This window comes from Lactuca saligna, chromosome 8 (genome assembly GCF_052625555.1).
Source record: "Lactuca saligna cultivar CGN05327 chromosome 8, ASM5262555v1, whole genome shotgun sequence".
In the NCBI taxonomy this organism is placed as follows: Eukaryota; Viridiplantae; Streptophyta; class Magnoliopsida; order Asterales; family Asteraceae; genus Lactuca; species Lactuca saligna.
In genome coordinates this window covers 109,569,374-109,587,474 of record NC_136424.1, presented here as the reverse complement: position 1 = coordinate 109,587,474, position 18,101 = coordinate 109,569,374, and the positions used below count along the sequence as shown (strand labels likewise).

Sequence of the window (18,101 nt, the reverse complement as noted above, 5' to 3'; positions counted from 1 at the left end):
AAGTCGTAAGAAGAGAAAGATACCCCACTAGCTTCATCTCTAGATTCTTATTAAAATTGAGAAAAATACTTCTCCGATTAATGAAAAAAACCATAAACCGACACAGAGGGTTTGATTTTGTCGCTTCGTCCCCTGATTGTTGGTAAAATTATGTTGCTTTTTTTTGTTCTTTGTTCGGGTTTTCTTTTTTGTTTGATAAATTGCTTCTATTTGCAGTTCCGAAGGAGATCAGGGTAAAGATCGAAGAAGTATTCAGTTCATGATCGATGACTTCTTCTCTATGACTCTTTCGTCGCTCTTTCAGGTTAGTGTTTTGCTTAATAGGGTGTACAATAATGGTTGTTTGTATGCAATTCTTCAGAATCACAGGAAGAGAGCAACACGTGTCACCTTTTGAGAATCAACAATGACAGGGGAGTCATGATTCATGATCAAAACTCCTGATTTTCCATCAACGGAAAACCCATTTTCCATTTCGTCGGAACTTCAACTTTTAGTGAATACACCGTCATTCATGTTGGCAGTCTTGCCAAAATCAACCCTTTTGCTCCTCTTGATAAAGTGTGTGTCCTCAGTTGTGGGATCTCTACAGGTACAAAAACAAATTATAATCAACATTCTCCGCCTAAAATTCCATTTGGTATTTTCTTGACTCAAATAATCTTCCTGATTTTAGGTCTGGGTGCTACTCTTAACATTGAAAAACCTAAAAAAGGCTCATTTGTTGCCATTTTTGGATTTGGAGTTGTGGGGCTTGCTGTGACTTTTCTGGAACTTCTAACTTTCTCAAAAAAGACTCATTCATGGTGAAAAAAAGCTAATGCTTTGTTTGTGATCAGGATACTGAAGGTGCGGGAATGGTGGAGATATAAATGCTACAGATCTTACTGGACAAACAACATTACACTGAGTGTTGTTCGAGGAGCTATACAAGTTGCAGAGCTTTTGCTTGAAGAAGGTGCTCAGATTAATGTTGTTGATATGTACAGATATCAAGTTTGTATCTTCTTACCACATTATTCGAAAACAAAATTCAATTAAAAAAATAAATCTTGCACCTAATCATTTACTAAAATTCAGGTTTTTTCTTACAAACAACTCATGTTGCTTCTTAATATGGTCAAAGAGCCTTGCTTTATCACATTGTCACAAAGTGGAATGCAGACCCCGATCTTCCCTGATAATGACAGAAGAAGCTCCTTGCAAAGTTGCATTGGTACACTAAATTGGATGCTTTACAATTTACATTTAATATTTCTTCTGACATTTGATACGAGGGTATTTACATAATTTTGCAGGGCTGCATATATAGGCTTTGTAGACTGTATCAGACTTCTTCTATTTCTGGATGCATACAAAGGTCGCCAAGACAAAGAATGTATGATATTAAAACAACTGAAAGTTATCTTTTGTATTAATTTTTTAATTAAATATATTATATTATATTATTATGATTATTGGTTATACACCTCTTCATTGGGCTGCTATAAGGGGAAACTTAGAGGCTTGTACAATACTTATGCAAGCAGGAAAGAAAGAGGATTTAATCGTGACTGATAACACTGGTCTCATACCCGCACAACTTTTGTCACACCCCAAAACCGTGAACGGCGGAAACGTTCTGGGGGGGAGGACATCATGTAAAGTATCACAACAATGCAAAGTAGTAAACAAGCAACAACATCATCCATTGAATTAATAGTATAATTTTAAATACATATGTGTTCTTTCATAGAATAAAACAACATAATGAATAATCAAAATAAAAGACGAGTCTTGACTGCTCCGTCTTCACAAAAACCTGGTCGTCGTACCTGTCTATTTGTGACTTGAGAATACAAGTTATTTTGAAAGCGAGTATTAGCAATAAAGATGGTAAATTCATAAGTATTTATGTGTCTTTGATTTGTAAAAGTGTACAGAAAAAACTTGTAAATGTTTGAAGAAAAGTTCGTATAAGTATGCAAACCCTAGAAAATCCCAAATTTCCTACTAGTATAAAATGTAGTCTTCTACCAAGACTCGATTGTTTTGAAGGTTTGAACCTCTACATAAGTGAAGGTTTTTCCCCTTGTACAACTATTATTATTCATATCTAATCTACCTCATCGATTATGTGAATGTGACACAAAATAAAGGTAATAAGGAAAATAATATAATAACTGAAATCATATCCTTTTGTACTAGGATATTCACGGTGTGGTAACTCGCCGAACAGTACAACCGTAGACATCCGTCGATGTGCATTTTCCCTACTGTAGGTAACAGCCTTGGGTGTAGAATGGTAAGTCCCGTATCGTATGTAATAGTATCTATGTGATAATATATATGTAATCGTATCTCGGTAATAGTATTTCTGTAGTTGTATCTCTGTAATAGTATGTAATAGTATCTCTTCATATAGTATGTAATAGTATCTCTTCATATAGTATGTATAGTATTTCTGTAATTGCACTTCTATAATAGTATGTAATAGTATCTCTTCATATAATATGTAATGTATTAGTATAGACTCATGAATGAACTGACTCTTGTGTGATTCCTTGTACTTGGAATAGTAAGTAGTATCTCCTAACTATACCTATTATAGTTACTAGTAATGTACTTGTATAACCGAAAGTATGCCTTTGCTACCCAAAGGTACTAAATGGACTGATAAAACTTTTATGTCTATATATGTATACATAATATATAACTAATATTAGACGACATTCGGACAAATAGCCGATACTCTAAGGCCACATCCAAACAAGGAAAAGAAATTAAAGCGAACTAGCAGTCCTAAGTCCTTTAAACATTACTTATATAGCCATACATATATAGGCATGCAATTAACAATATAAAAGTATAAAAGAAGTTTTGTAAAACCTTTGAAAAGTTTAATAAATAAGAACTGATGACTTGATGTCAGTTTATAAAGTGATTTGAAAACAGTTTGTTTGATAAGAAGAGTTTAAAGTATAAGAAATCTGTTGTTTGAAACACAATTGTAACAGAGTTTGAAAGGAAAGTTACAGTATGTAAGACAGTTTGATAAAGAGTTTAAATGCAAAAACGTTTTGGTAAGTCATTTGGAAGTAGTATACTGAGTAAACATCTAAAAGTGTAGTAAATCCATTTGTATGCTAGTTATTAATCACATGTGATTGATATAATAACTAGCATGATTCAACTTGTATCCCCCCCATAAAAGCATTTATAAACACTTAAAAACATTTAAAAGGTTAACTAAGGGGTATGAACTCACATGTAGTGAGTGGATCGTATGGAAGTGTCGGACAAGTGCTAGGTGTCAAGTGAAGACTTGAACACACACAGTGATCCTAATAACATATAAAGACATATGTATGTATAAAATAGTGATTATAACACTAGTTAGACAAGTATAAACACCCTAATGTGTGGAAAACACTTTGGTAAAAGTGTTAGGAGGCTATTGGGTTGCAACAAAGGAGTGTAAGGCATTGTTGTTGAGTTTATGGCCCAAGGACCATACTTAATGGAGTTTACGGCCCAGGGGAGTTTACTCCTGGCCATAAACTCTCTAAAGGTGTAACATCCCGAAAAATCAAGAGTAGAGTTGAAGGGCTAAAAGAGTAAATTGGGAAAGAGCGACTCGGCGAGTCCATGTGTGGACTCGGCGAGTAGAGTCGCGACTTGGTCGCGTGTTAAGTGGCCGACTCGGCGAGTCAGTGTATTGGACTCGGCGAGTAGGCGCTGAGTGGAGAAAACCCTAATTCTCGGGGTTGAGCCTTATATAATGATCATTATGTCTTCCTCCCAGCCTCTTTATCACCCCTTGAGCCCCAGAAAACCCTAAATCACGGAGAAGCACCATTGTTGAGTGGATTGGAGCTTGGAGAAGTAATGGTTGAAGGAATTTTGGGAAGATTGAAGGCTTGGAGCAAGGGGCTTTGCTTGGATTCAAATTGCATTGCAGTTGGGGCATCACTTAGAGGTAGTATCTCGTTTTTGACCTGTTGATTATGTTGTTTCTTCATTTTGGGGTTTGTGAGAAATTGTCTATGGATGAAATGGGAAGTCTAGAGGTTAGATCTGAGGTTGCTACCTCAGATCTGGAAGGGAGAAGAATCAGAGAGCATGAAAGTCCCTGTGTTAGAGTGTTTAGTGAAGCTTGCATGTCCCAAACCCTAGCCCCAATGTGCAAACAGCTTAGATCTCTTTGGATTCACGTAAAGTTTGCCACTTTACGTGATGGATGAGTGGTAGGATGCTAGATCTATGTCTTGGAGCAGTTGCATGGCCTGGAATGCTTCGGAATGTATTCAGACCGGCGGTACTCGGCGAGTCACATGGGTGGACTCGACGAGTTGGATGAAGATGGACTGGAACTCGGCGAGTTGTATGAACAACTTGGCGAGTAGGTTGAAGATAGCCGTAGACTCGGCGAGTCTGTTCTTGGACTCGACGAGTCTTGACGAAGAGTCCCAAATATTTCCTGGTTGAGTCGAGAATCGGTGAGTCAAGGGATGACTCGGTGAGTTGGGTGTGAATGGACTCAGAGTTGTGGGACTCGGCGAGTCTCGTGGTGACTCGACGAGTTGAGTCGCGATATGGGGAAGTTCTGATTATGGGAACTCGACGAGTCACAGGGTTGACTCGGCGAGTAGAGTCAGTCAAGGGTTGACCTAGACTGAGGACTTTGATTTCGACTAAGGGTTGGCCGTTGAGTTTTAGGGTTTGGACAGCGATGTGGCCTTTGGGCCAAGAGAGAGGTAAAATAGTCTTTTACCCATAAGAGGGTGTTATGAGAGGATTTATTCTAGCCTCGAGAGTTATATTCATGAGAGTTTTTGCCTTACGTGTTAGGCGGTGGCGAGTTCGAGATTCAAGTGTGGGGATATCTGCTTTCTGCTTGCCAGGTGAGTCTTCTCACTATACTTTACCTTGAGTAGGTAACCAGAGTTATGTGATAGAGTATTTGTATGCTATGTATATTATGTGTTGTACTGCATTATTTCTATGTGATTTATGTGGTGCATGTCTATCAGAGCTAGAACCTGAGGGTTCACAGAGTTTGGGTGCACGGACCCACAGAGTTATAGCCTAGAGTGGCTAATATGTGTTGTATATGGTATTTTGGGGAACTCACTAAGCTTCGTGCTTACAGTGTTTTGTTTGATGTTTTACAGGTTTCTTTCAGTATCACGGGACGGCACCGGCTTGATTGTACACACCAGAGAAAGAGTCATATTTTGGAGGATCTTGGTTTTCTATGCAAGTGAAAATGGAGTTATGTTTTGTAAATCGACTATGAATAAGATTTTAAACAAGTGTTTCTAAGAGTAAAATGATTATTTTAAATGAAAATTTTGTCTTGAAATTTACGGTGTTACAAGTTGGTATCAGAGCCTTGGTTTGAGGGATTCGGATGCGCCTTCGGGTAAATCTGGACTCAAACTGAGGAAGTACGAAAAGTTTTTAAAGAAATAATTTTCTAAAAGTGAATAAGAGTTCAAAGAGAAAGCAAGAAGGAGCAGTGTGTACAATCATCCAGAGCCCGAACGGTGATTTCCCAAAATACCCTTATTTTTGTGTTATGAGATATGTATGATGCACTTTATGAGATATTATCGCATGCTAGAGACAGGCTAGGTATTTCATATGTTAGGACTAGAGTGGCCTGATTTGTGATGCCTTAGCCTAGGACTCATTGTTATATGTGTTATGTTTTAAGTATGTGATGAGTAAGAGTATCCAGTTAGAACCCATAAGGGGTAGAGTTACAGAGTTCGGTGGTACTTTCGCGGATGATCTGAGAAGGTGGAGTTATCACAGAGAGGGAGTCCTATGTATCCTTCGATGCCCGAATGCTGCTTGCTTTGTGCTTTGTGGAACTCTCGATGATGGGAGTCAGCTACCAAGTGAATATGACGATATTCAGGAGGTAGATGGCTGGCATCATTAGGAACTCTTCAGCAGCTGATAGCAAAGAAGTGGGAGGACGACGGAAGAGCCTAGGGAATAAACCTATCCAGATGAGTGCGCTTGTAGAATAGAGAATTTCGCTGGGGAGCGAGCACGCGTGATGGGATTGGTGAAGGAGCAGGTCGAGCAGCTATTTAGAAGCTCTGGGATGGTCCGTGTGGAAAGTATGGGTAGATGTGGCAGGTAGTATGGGCCCGTACTACTGAAAGCAGAGGACCCATACTTGATACAGGGAGTATTCTGAAGGTTCTAAAGAGCAGATTGAGGAGTGATGTTATGGTTTGAGTACCATACATCGGAGCGGATCGAGGAGTGATGTTATGGTTCGGGTACCATACATCAGGGCAGGTTGAGGAGTGATGTTATGGTTCGGGTACCATACATCAGGGCAGATTGAGGAGCGATGTTATGGTTTGCGTACCATACATCGGAGCGGATCAAGGAGTGATGTTATGGTTCGGGTACCATACATCAGGGCAGATTGAGGAGTGATGTTATGGTTCGGGTACCATACATCAGAGCAGATTGAGGAGCGATGTCATGGTTTGTGTACCATACATCAGAGCAGATCGAGGAGTGATGTTATGGTTCGGGTACCATACATCAGGGCGGATCGAGGAGTGATGTTATGGTTCGGGTACCATACATCAGGGCAGATTGAGGAGTGATGTTATGGTTCGGGTACCATACATCAGAGCAGATTGAGGAGTGATGTTATGGTCCGGGTACCATACATCGGAGCGAATTGGGGAGTGATGTCATGGTTAGGGTACCATACATCGGGGCATATTGAGAAGAGATGTCGTGGAAGGAGCACCATGGTTCGTAGTGAATGATGTTTGTGGTTCTCCGGTTATTCGGTCACGAGTAAGTTTGAAAAGGTGTCCCTTGAGAGGGAGATCGAGAGTCCCTCAGAGTATTCTAGTAAGGAGTCAGTGGAAGGGAGAATTTCGATCTGATTTGAGTGATCAGTCGATAAAGGAGATGTCACCTCCTATGATCGGGGAGGTACTAATTATGTAAGTGTGAGAATATGAGAAGCATGATGTTTTGGTTTTGGGTTTAGGGGTAAACCCTACAGGTCGTCATTGATGATGATTTCCCCCCAGGGTATCAGGTAACATGTGTGCCGCGAGGCAGTGATCTATCATGAGCAGATAGTCAGTTGGGACTAAGATAGTCAAGGGCCACGCTATACCTAATTGAGTATAGTCGGGTGTATGGTAGTGGTATCAGTGGGGAGTTCAGTCGAGTTTAGCGGTGCAGAGAGTTTTCTATCCATTGGGTGTTGAATATGGGAGTGGGTCCTTGTTCGTGGAGTGATCCCGGTGTTGGAGCGTTGGTTGATGAGTTGAGGTGAGGGGTACGGTGATTTTATGGTTCAGTCTATGAGCCAGGGATGTTATTGAGCAGTTGATTTGCTGGTACTAGATTGGTAAGATATTTGGAACGACTAGAGGCGGACGTGATGAGAAGTTCTTGAGGAGTTCATCAGAGGTTCAGAGTATATGAAGTCGATTCATTTCCGTAAGGGGATTATCGGGCGTTGTGTAGCACTTTCCTGGGGTAGGTGCGATTTTGCTGGAGAATATAGTTATGGAATAGTTGTGTGCTATTTGGTGACGGTTTGAACCCTAAATGGGGGAGAACCGGGTGCCGTATGTAAGAAAGCAGAGATTTGTCAGGAGCAGTTATAAGTGGAGTATAGAGATATGCGGTAAGAAACCATGAGACCAGAGATGTCGGTGATCGAGGAAAGGGGTTGGAGTGAGTTAATGCGGGAAGTACTTGTTTGAGAAGGATGAATGTCTCCACGACAGGTGTTTATTAGTCAGGAATCTGGTATTGGTCAGTGTTGGGGCAAGTAGATAAAGAATGATTGGGCAGCCAACTCCCGGGTCGGTATGCGTATCGTTGTTTGGGTTTTGAGTGGCGGGAAAAAAAAGGGTTTCGGAGAATTATCAGCGTATTTCGTAGCGTTAGCGTTTCTTCGTATTGCAGTTGGGAAATTGAATACACCGAAGTTGCAACTTGGGAAAAATGAAGATCTAGTTATGGGGTTCAGAGGGAATGTATTATTGCATCTATATGGTGCTTGGGGCAGGAAACCTGTGGTTGTGGCAGGATCTTGTGATGATCGGTAGGGGTGTTCCGAGGTATCCGGGTATTGATATCTTTATTTCGAATTTATTCGTGAATCTTGAGTTGAGACGACTTGTGGTATATCAGGTATCTATGGAACTAGTGATAGCCCTTCGAGTATGGGCATCCAGGGAGATTACTTGGGAGAGTGGATCTTCGCAAGGGTGGGCATCTGTTATGACGATTGCCTCCAGAGTCTGTGATGAATATTCGAGACGAGTATGGGTAGCCGCCTATGATAGTCTGTGGAGCACGAGCTAGTGGAGTCAGAGGGTGTTGTGATACTGCGGGGAGCCGTAGTACTCACTAGTCAGAGGGTGTTGTGATACTGCGGAGAGCCGTAGTACTCACTAGTTTGAGGGTGTTGTGATACTGCGGGGAGCCGTAGTACTCACTAGTCAGAGGGTGTTGTGATACTGTGGAGAGCCGTAGTACTCACTAGTTAGAGGGTGTTGTGATACTGCGGAGAGCCGTAGTACTCACTAGTCAGAGGGTGTTGTGATACTGCGGAGAGCCGTAGTACTCACTAGTTTGAGGGTGTTGTGATACTGCGGAGAGCCGTAGTACTCACTAGTCAGAGGGTGTTGTGATACTGTGGGGAGCCGTAGTACTCACTAGTCAGAGGGTGTTGTGATACCGCGGGGAGTCGTAGTGCTCACTAGATGGCAAGAGAGTGTGATGATGGAATGTTCTCCGATCAGTGTACGATGTGGAAGAGTTTTGGGCTTGAGTAGCCCTAGTATTGAGTTTTTGGAGCCTGGATGTTGGACCGGGGGCGAGACTGGGGTCCCCGTCTCTGTCGGGGAATGTGGTGAGATGGCAAGGGATATGCGCAGCAGAAACCAGAGATCAGAGTGGAGACGATCCTCGGTTGGATTGTACTTTCTTGCATAAGGAAAAGAGAATTTCGTGACTTGCGTGTCATGGGGCCGGGATAGTGGTCACGGGGAGGAAGTTAGTGCGATATTTGGATCATGATTTGGGTGACCTTTGGAGGCTCAGCTGTGGAGTCAAAAGCTGACCTGGTGCTCAGTCTCGAAGAGGGATATGTGATGAGCTAGAGCTTATTCTGATGATGTCGGAGGACACCTCAGAGGGAGTGAACGATTCAGACGCTCAAAGACATGCTTCGGGCATGTGTATTAGATTTCGGAGAGTGTTGCGGCACGTATTTATCCTTGGTTGAGTTATCCTATTTCAACAGCCATCATTAGTGCATTGGTATGCCACCCTTTGTGCTGTTGTATGGGAGGAAGTGTTGGATCCTCATTTACTGGGGAAAGTGTTGATTCGCGGAAGTGAAAGTTGTAGTGAGAATGGATGATTTGGAGTATGGTGGTCGAACACTGTGTCTGTGACAGTGGTATGGAATGACATCATGATGGGATGTCTGCTGAGGACGCGGAAGGATTCCGCGGGTGTAGAGCCAAGAGTCTCAGGATGGATGTAGGGATGGAGTCTGGGACTCCCAGCTTGATTCTGATCGAGGGCTGTGTGCGTAGTGGTGGTTTCTCCTGGGGATGTTAGAGACGTCATCATTGTGACGGGTTTTCCTAACCCGAGAGTGCGAAGGTTGGTGCGGCATGGGTGTGTGATTGCAAGAAGAGGACTCATGAGAGTTGCTCTGGGATTTAAGAGTGGGTCTTTCCGTCGTCACGGATTGGATAGAGAGGGGTTCGAATCGGGGATCCGATGGTTCATGTCTTCTAACCCTTATGGGTCGAGTGATTGTTGAGATTTGGGGTAGTGATACTCCATGGGTAATTCTCGGATCGATGTGTGTGGTCATCAGAGGGTGCATCCGGTGCCCGGTTCGAGACAATGGTCAGGACACCGTAAGGAAAGGGAAAGTGTGTTCGAGTTTCGATGGGTATGCCTTGTGAGATCTGGTCCGATTAAGGCCAGGTGGCACGTTGTGGGAGTAATTCTGGAGTTGAGTTACTGTAGGCTTCGAGGGCGAAGCCTAATTTAAGTGGGGGAGAATTGTAACATCCCGAAATATCAAGAGTAGAGTTGAAGGGCTAAAAGAGTAAATTGGGAAAGAGCGACTCGGCGAGTCCATGTGTGGACTCGGCGAGTAGAGTCGTGACTTGGTCGCGTGTTAAGTGGCCGACTCGGCGAGTCAGTGTATTGGACTCGGCGAGTAGGCGCTGAGTGGAGAAAACCCTAATTCTCGGGGTTGAGCCTTATATAATGATCATTATGTCTTCCTCCCAGCCTTTTTATCACCCCTTGAGCCCCAGAAAACCCTAAATCGCGGAGAAGCACCATTTTTGAGTGGATTGGAGCTTGGAGAAGTAATGGTTGAAGGAATTTTGGGAAGATTGAAGGCTTAGAGCAAGGGGCTTTGCTTGGATTCGAATTGCATTGCAGTTGGGGCATCACTTAGAGGTAGTATCTCGTTTTTGACCTGTTGATTATGTTGTTTCTTCATTTTGGGGTTTGTGAGAAATTGTCTATGGATGAAATGGGAAGTCTAAAGGTTAGATCTGAGGTTGCTACCTCAGATCTGGAAGGGAGAAGAATCAGAGAGCATGAAAGTCCCTGTGTTGGAGTGTTTAGTGAAGCTTGCATGTCCCAAACCCTAGCCCCAATGTGCAAACGGCTTAGATCTCTTTGGATTCACGTAAAGGTTGCCACTTTACGTGATAGATGAGTGGTAGGAGGCTAGATCTATGTCTTGGAGCAGTTGCATGGCCTGGAATGCTTCGGAATGTATTCAGACCAGCGGTACTCGGCGAGTCACATGGGTGGACTCGACGAGTTGGATGAAGATGGACTGGAACTCGGCGAGTTGTATGAACAACTCGGCGAGTAGGTTGAAGATAGCCGTAGACTCGGCGAGTCTGTTCTTGGACTCGACGAGTCTTGACGAAGAGTCCCAAATATTTCCTGGTTGAGTCGAGAATCGGTGAGTCAAGGGATGACTCGGTGAGTTGGGTGTGAGTGGACTCAGAGTTGTGGGACTCGGCGAGTCTCGTGGTGACTCGACGAGTTGAGTCGCGATATGGGGAAGTTCTGATTATGGGAACTCGACGAGTCACAGTGTTGACTCGGCGAGTAGAGTCAGTCAAGGGTTGACCTAGACTGAGGACTTTGATTTCGACCAAGGGTTGGCCGTTGAGTTTTAGGGTTTGGACAACGATGTAGCCTTTGGGCCAAGAGAGAGGTAAAATAGTCTTTTACCCATAAGAGGGTGTTATGAGAGGATTTATTCTAGCCTCGAGAGTTATATTCATGAGAGTATTTGCCTTACGTGTTAGGCGGTGGCGAGTTCGAGATTCAAGTGTGGGGATATCTGCTTTCTGCTTGCCAGGTGAGTCTTCTCACTATACTTTACCTTGAGTAGGTAACCAGAGTTATGTGATAGAGTATTTGTATGCTATGTATATTATGTGTTGTACTGCATTATTTCTATGTGATTTATGTGGTGCATGTCTATCAGAGCTAGAACCTGAGGGTTCACAGAGTTTGGGTGCACGGACCCACAGAGTTATAGCCTAGAGTGGCTAATATGTGTTGTATATGGTATTTTGGGGAACTCACTAAGCTTCGTGCTTACAGTGTTTTGTTTGATGTTTTACAGGTTTCTTTCAGTATCACGGGATGGCACCGGCTTGATTGTACACACCAGAGAAAGAGTCATATTTTGGAGGATCTTGGTTTTCTATGCAAGTGAAAATGGAGTTATGTTTTGTAAATCGACTAGGAATAAGATTTTAAACAAGTGTTTCTAAGAGTAAAATGATTATTTTAAATGAAAATTTTGTCTTGAAATTTACGGTGTTACAAAAGGGTCTTGTTTAGAGGCTCGAAGGTATGGCATCTTAAGTGGTTAAGTGTTTCAAGGTTAAACAAGAGGCTAGGTGAGTTTAAGGTCCAAGAATTGACCTTAACTTGTGTTTACGGCCTGGGGACCACTTCCCCATGAGTTTACGACCGTAAACTCATGGTATGAAGTGCCATTTTGATGTTTGAGGTCCATAGTTCAATGGTGGTTGGTTCTAGGCTAAGTTCTAGGCATAAGGAAGGAAGAGAGGGCATCATTGCACCCTTAAAGGGAGTTTACGACCTTGGGAGATCCTTGGCCGTAAACTCTCTTTCAACCTTTGATTCTTAATGTTTCTAAGGCCTAAACATGTTAAAACCTAGTGCATAACAAGTTAGAACAAGAGTACTTACGATCTAGGAGCTTGAATGGTCGGTTTTGGCCAAGAACACTAGTGTGTGTTCTTGGTGAAACTTGAAGATCTACACAAATGGAATGACTCCGCGGATGAAATCATGTAAGATCACTAGATCAAGTAAGATATCAACTAGTTAGGGCAAGAAACTTACTAGTTTTGAAGATCATGGATGAAGATCAGGATGATAGTTGAGAGGATTTGGAAGAGAATCAGGCAAGGAAAGGAAAGGAATGAACAAATAGCCTTCAATTGATCATATAAGGAGAGTTTATGGCACACATGGAGTTTACAGCCGTAAACTCCATTGTGGTGGCCGTGAACTCATGGTCAAGGTGTTTCAGGCTTGTTCTTTGTATTATTGCTTCAACAGATAAACCCCGACACTTATCCCTTAAGTGTACAAGGCTCAGAACACTCAATCATACTCCAAATTGTGCTAAATGATAGTAGGAATGAGTTTGACTTTCAATGAAGTGTTTGACTGAACATGATAGAAATTTTCGGGTTGTCACAACTTTTGTCTGATAAAAACCATAGACAAGTTGTTTTTTTCCTTGTAAGGGTATTTTTGTAAATACACATTTTTACTACTTTCTATTTTAATAACTTTTTTTTTCCTGATTTTATTAGGGTAATGCTAGGAGGATGTTGGATCAACCTTGGGATGGAAATAGTACCACAAGGATACTTTCAAAACTAGGGTTAGCACCAGCACTTTTATATGTATATTTGTGCTAATTTTGACCTATATTAATTTCGTCATTATGGGTGTTTTTCTAATCTTTTGATACTATATATTTCGTATTTGTAACTCAAGGTTAGTTTTTATAGTTTATTTTTATAAAATTACAGCTCCAAATTTACCTAAAATGACAGCTCCAAATTTACCTAAAATGACAGCTGCTTCTGCATTAATTGCATGGATTGTTGTACTATTGGCAAGTGCAGGATTTGTATAGTTTTATCGGTGTAGTTGGTATATCGTTTACTTATTTTTAAATATTTATCTTTTTATTTTTTGGATATTTAATTTTTAATATTTCGACTTACGGGTGGTTTATTGGTTTTTGTAGTAAAGATCTAGCTTATGTTAAAAAAAGAGACATGATTTACAAAATATGAACGATGATGTAAGTCATTTGTTGATTTTTGTTATATAACTAAATTCTTTATTATTGTCGGAATTTCTTTTAATATCGATACCAATACCGATACGCTTCTTCTTGTTTTAAATAAATTTAACTTTTTTGTTGTCGGCATTTATTTAAAATTTATGTTGTTATTAGAAGAGTTGAGATTGACAATATTCTAAGAGTGCTTGTATGCTAATAAATATTTGGGTAATCAATGATTCTTAAGACACTCTTACAACACAGTTGAAATTTTTGTTGCCGATAAAATGGGTTTATTTTGTAATTTCAGGTACATAGGGAAGTTGATGCTTGTAAGAGTGTCTTAAGAGGGTTTCATAGCAAAAAGATAGGCGCTCATGAATTGGACCGGGTGAGTGAGTTGTGTATATTAATTAAGAAGCATACATTCTCTGTTTTTGACATTTTTTATATTCACGTGTAGGTATCGATGAGATCTACAAGTTTCATTTAGACTCCGTCAGCTGATTTTGACTTTATTTTTAAAGTTATATTTTAACGGACTAACAGGTAAAATCCCTTAAAAATTAATAGCTTTTTCATCTGATGTCTATTTTAGACTGTCTTTATATCGTTGGGCTCCTATTAATAAGATTTTCAATTCTCATTTAGGTTGTATCGGCAAAAAATCGATCAATCTAAAATTCGATTTTCGAGATGTGCACTACTATGCTAAGTCTTAGAAAAATCATAACTTCCTCAAACGAAGTCAGATTTGGACGTTCATTTTTGTATGCTCTCTATTTAACATATACTATGACGTTAATTTTGATTACTAAGGCTAATTTATTAAAAATTCTTTTTTTTACGTTACGCCCAGCCGTACCGGTTTTGTTGCAAAACTTCGACGGGTAGTAACTTCTTCGTTATAGGTCGGATTTCATCGTTCTCTATATGTACGGAATCCTTGTGACGTATACTAAAATATGGTTAAGATTTTTTATTCTAAATAATCTTCTGTCAAAAAGTCATTTTTAACGCTTATTATCTCTCGATTGACTAGCCCGAATCTGCGGGCATTACATATATTCTGTAATATCAAAGGATCAGTCGTTAAGATGTTGGAATCTTGATATCACAGGAGATTAATGCATGTTAATTTGGAATTCCATCACATCTTGGATAATTATAAGAATTTAGAATTATGAGATGAGTGTTATTGGAATAATGTCCAGGATATCTGTTCACAAAGGAAGGACCATAAAGAGGCATAGTATGCATTTTCATAACATGGCATGACTGATGTTTGATTCAAGTGGTTAGTTGATTACTCGAAACATTATACAATGAATAAAGTCATAATTATTTCGTTGATTAAATAATAGAGATTATTTATACTCAATAGTTTTAACCCCATAGATAATGAGTTTATTATTGTGTTTCGTTTTGCATGTTTTACTTCTTGGATAATTTGATTATTCGAAACTACACAGTCACTAATACTTTAGGAAGTAAGTAGAGAATGAAGACTATCATGAATTGGATTGTAAATTGTCTAAGGAGTTTAAACATAGCAATTGTGTTGCTACACTTTCATGAGTAGTTAGAAAATGGAGATTTGAGTAATAGATAAACCCACGCTCAAAGAATTAGTTCATGGATTCTATCATGAGAAATTGTGAGACGATAATATCTTACATTCTTAAAATGGAGATATATGAGTTGTAATTTACATAGTAAAATCATAAGTTAATAACATTAAGTCTTTGCTCTGATCTGAAGGTTGCGGAACACATCACGTTGCGGTAGGAGAAGCAACGTTGGGTAGAGAGAGGGACTTCGGATTGAGGTTCAAGTGGGTTACTTCGTGATTCAACAGGAAAAGAAAAAGGATTAGGGTTATCTAAAATGAAACTGCCTTATCCATAACCTTCCTATCACCTATATAATGACGGGTTTTATAGATAACAAAAATCATATTTTTGGCAGAAAACAGAAAACCCTAAATTCGCACACACCCTAAAGGATCTATGTTCTCACTATGATATGCATACAACAAATTGAATTCAAAAACCATAAAGTAGATTGCTATTTTCAAAATTAGAGAAGGGTTACTAGAAAACATACCTTTTAGTTTATTATTGTAAATAAACTTGAATTTCTTTTTTATAGAACTTCAAAAACCCAACATCGGAAATCTCGTGCCTCTAATGGCTCACATCCAAACACTAGAAGTTAGAGGCTATTGAAGAGAGAGGATATGGGAGAGGATTTTCGGAATTCCTTAGTGAATTATGATGGACAAAATAATGAGGCATGAGGACCCTTTATATTGGTGACTAAATGGGCTTGGATAAGAAAGGTTTCCTTAGATAAGCCTTATCCAAATTTATCAGTGTTTGATCACAGATAAACATATCACCATCTGAAGTATATGGAAACCATAGAACTCAGGTGGCATATTGGAACGACAAATAGGTAATGATTTGTCAACTAGATCAACTGGAATTTCTTCCTCTGGTTGAGTGCTAGTGTCTTCTAAGGTTCCTTCATTGGTTGAATCTTGAATTGTGCTCCCCTTGTCCTCGTCGCATATAAGCTCTTTCTCACCAAAGACTCCTCTACGTGCTACAACGACCACGTTTTCACTAGGCCTTAAGAACAAACCAAAGGACTTTTGTGGGTAGGCAATGAAAATACATCTCTCACTTCTTGCTTCTAGCTTGTCATAATTCTCTCGTCTAAAGAAAGCTTCACAACCCTAGACTTTGATATGTGCTAACGAGGGAACTTTCCATGTCCACATCTTGCCAAGTGTTTTGGCAACCTTTTAGTAGCGACAAAATTGAGGATATGGGTGGATGTCTCTAAGGCATACCCCCATAAGGAAATGGGAAGACTGACTCGAGTCATAATGGAATGTACCATGTTCAACAACGTTTGATTATGCCTCTCAGCCACACCATTAAGTTGTGGTGTCCTACGAGGAGTCATTTGCGAAACTATCCCATGGGTAGTCATGAAACTTGATACTAAGATACTCTCCTCCTCTATCAGATCGGAACATCTTTATCTTCATGCCTAATTGATTCTCGACTTCATGGTTAAACTCTTTGAACTTTTCAAACGTTTCTAATTTATGTTTGATCAAGTAGATATAACCATATCTATTATAATCATCTGTAAACGTTACATAAAATTGATTAGCATCTCTTATGGTGGATCTAAAGGGACCACACACATCTATGTGTATAAGATCAAAAAACCCTTCACCTCTTTCACAGGATCTAGTGAAAGGTATTTTTGTTATGTTTCCCAAAAGACAAGATCCGCATTCATCATTTAGCCTTAGTTCAAATGATTCCAACACCCCATCCTTTTGGAGTTAGGCAATGCATTTCTTGTTAATGTGCTCAAGACGACAATGCCATAATCATGCCTTGTCTAAACCATTAGATGAATCAATATGAAATATAGTATTGCCTAAGCTATCAACACAAGTCACAATTTCATACACACCATTACAAGGTAAGGATTCAAATATAAAAACACCATTTTTGTAAACAAGAATTGAACCATTCAAATCATCAAAAGAGTAGCGAAAACCTTTTCTAAAGAATTCATGAAATAAAATAATGTTTCGTGTCATTTATGATGAATAGCAACAACCAATTAAACTAATCCTAACATCACTACTAAGCACAAGCTAATAAGTCCCAATATTGGTAACAGGATAAGATCGCAAATTTCCCATGATTAGATTCATCTTCCTATGATCCACCTCCTCACTTTCTTTTAGCCCCTGCAAATAAGAAAAAATGTAAAAACCACATCCTGTATCAAGAACCCAATAATAAGTATATGGTGAATAGTTTGAATAGTGTATATACTTGCTAACAATGGTTTCACCTTGCCATCCTTGATATCTTGCAAGTATTTGGGGCAGCTCCTCTTCCAATGGCACTTCTCATTGCAACAGTAGAAAGTGGCCTCTTTGGGGTCACTAACAACTGGAATATTTGATTTGAGCTTCCCCTTTGGCCCATTTCTTGATGACCCTGCATGGGCCTTGTTTTTCCTGTTAGCTTTGGGAGCAGCCTTCCTTTTCTTCCTTTTTCCCATTTCAATGGAGAGGAAGGGAGCATTGGTAGAAGGGGCTGAACTCTTTCCCTTCACTCCCGACTCAGTAGTCTGTAGTAACTTGTGGAGTTCTACCAACTTGGTTTCTGTGTTTTTCGAATGATAAGCTAATATAAACTGATCATAACAACTTTGCAAGGAGTTTAAGACCGTTTTTATAGCCAACTGTAAGTCCCCAAATTGCTTGTGTATCAATCAGATCCGTTTGATGGTGCGGAATCCCAATCACACGGATGATGCCAGATCACAATAAGAAGAGAAGGAGAAGAAGATGATGATGAATCTTGTATGTATTGCTATGAATGAAGATCCGGATACAAGATTCACACACACTAACATGCACTCTCTTTTCTCTCTCTAGAACACCTTTAAATGCACACACTTAAGCTCCTCTAGTGTTCATTAATATGTTCCTCACACCCTAACACCTATATTTATACTTGGGAGTATGGGCTAACCGAACTTGGGCCGTAAATGGGTTTACAGTCGTAAGGTGTTTACGACCGTAAACTCAACCGTAAACATGACCGTAAACTCCAAAAATATTACAGAAAAATAAAATTGTCCAGAAAAGCAAAGTATAAACCATATT

The 18,101-nt window shown here is 40.1% G+C and overlaps 1 pseudogene; it reads left to right on the top strand.

Annotated features, from left to right (window-relative positions):
- The first annotated feature begins 80 nt into the window (after positions 1–80).
- LOC145010002 (uncharacterized) lies at positions 81–13,960 on the top strand (annotated as a pseudogene).
- The last annotated feature ends 4,141 nt before the right edge of the window (positions 13,961–18,101 follow it).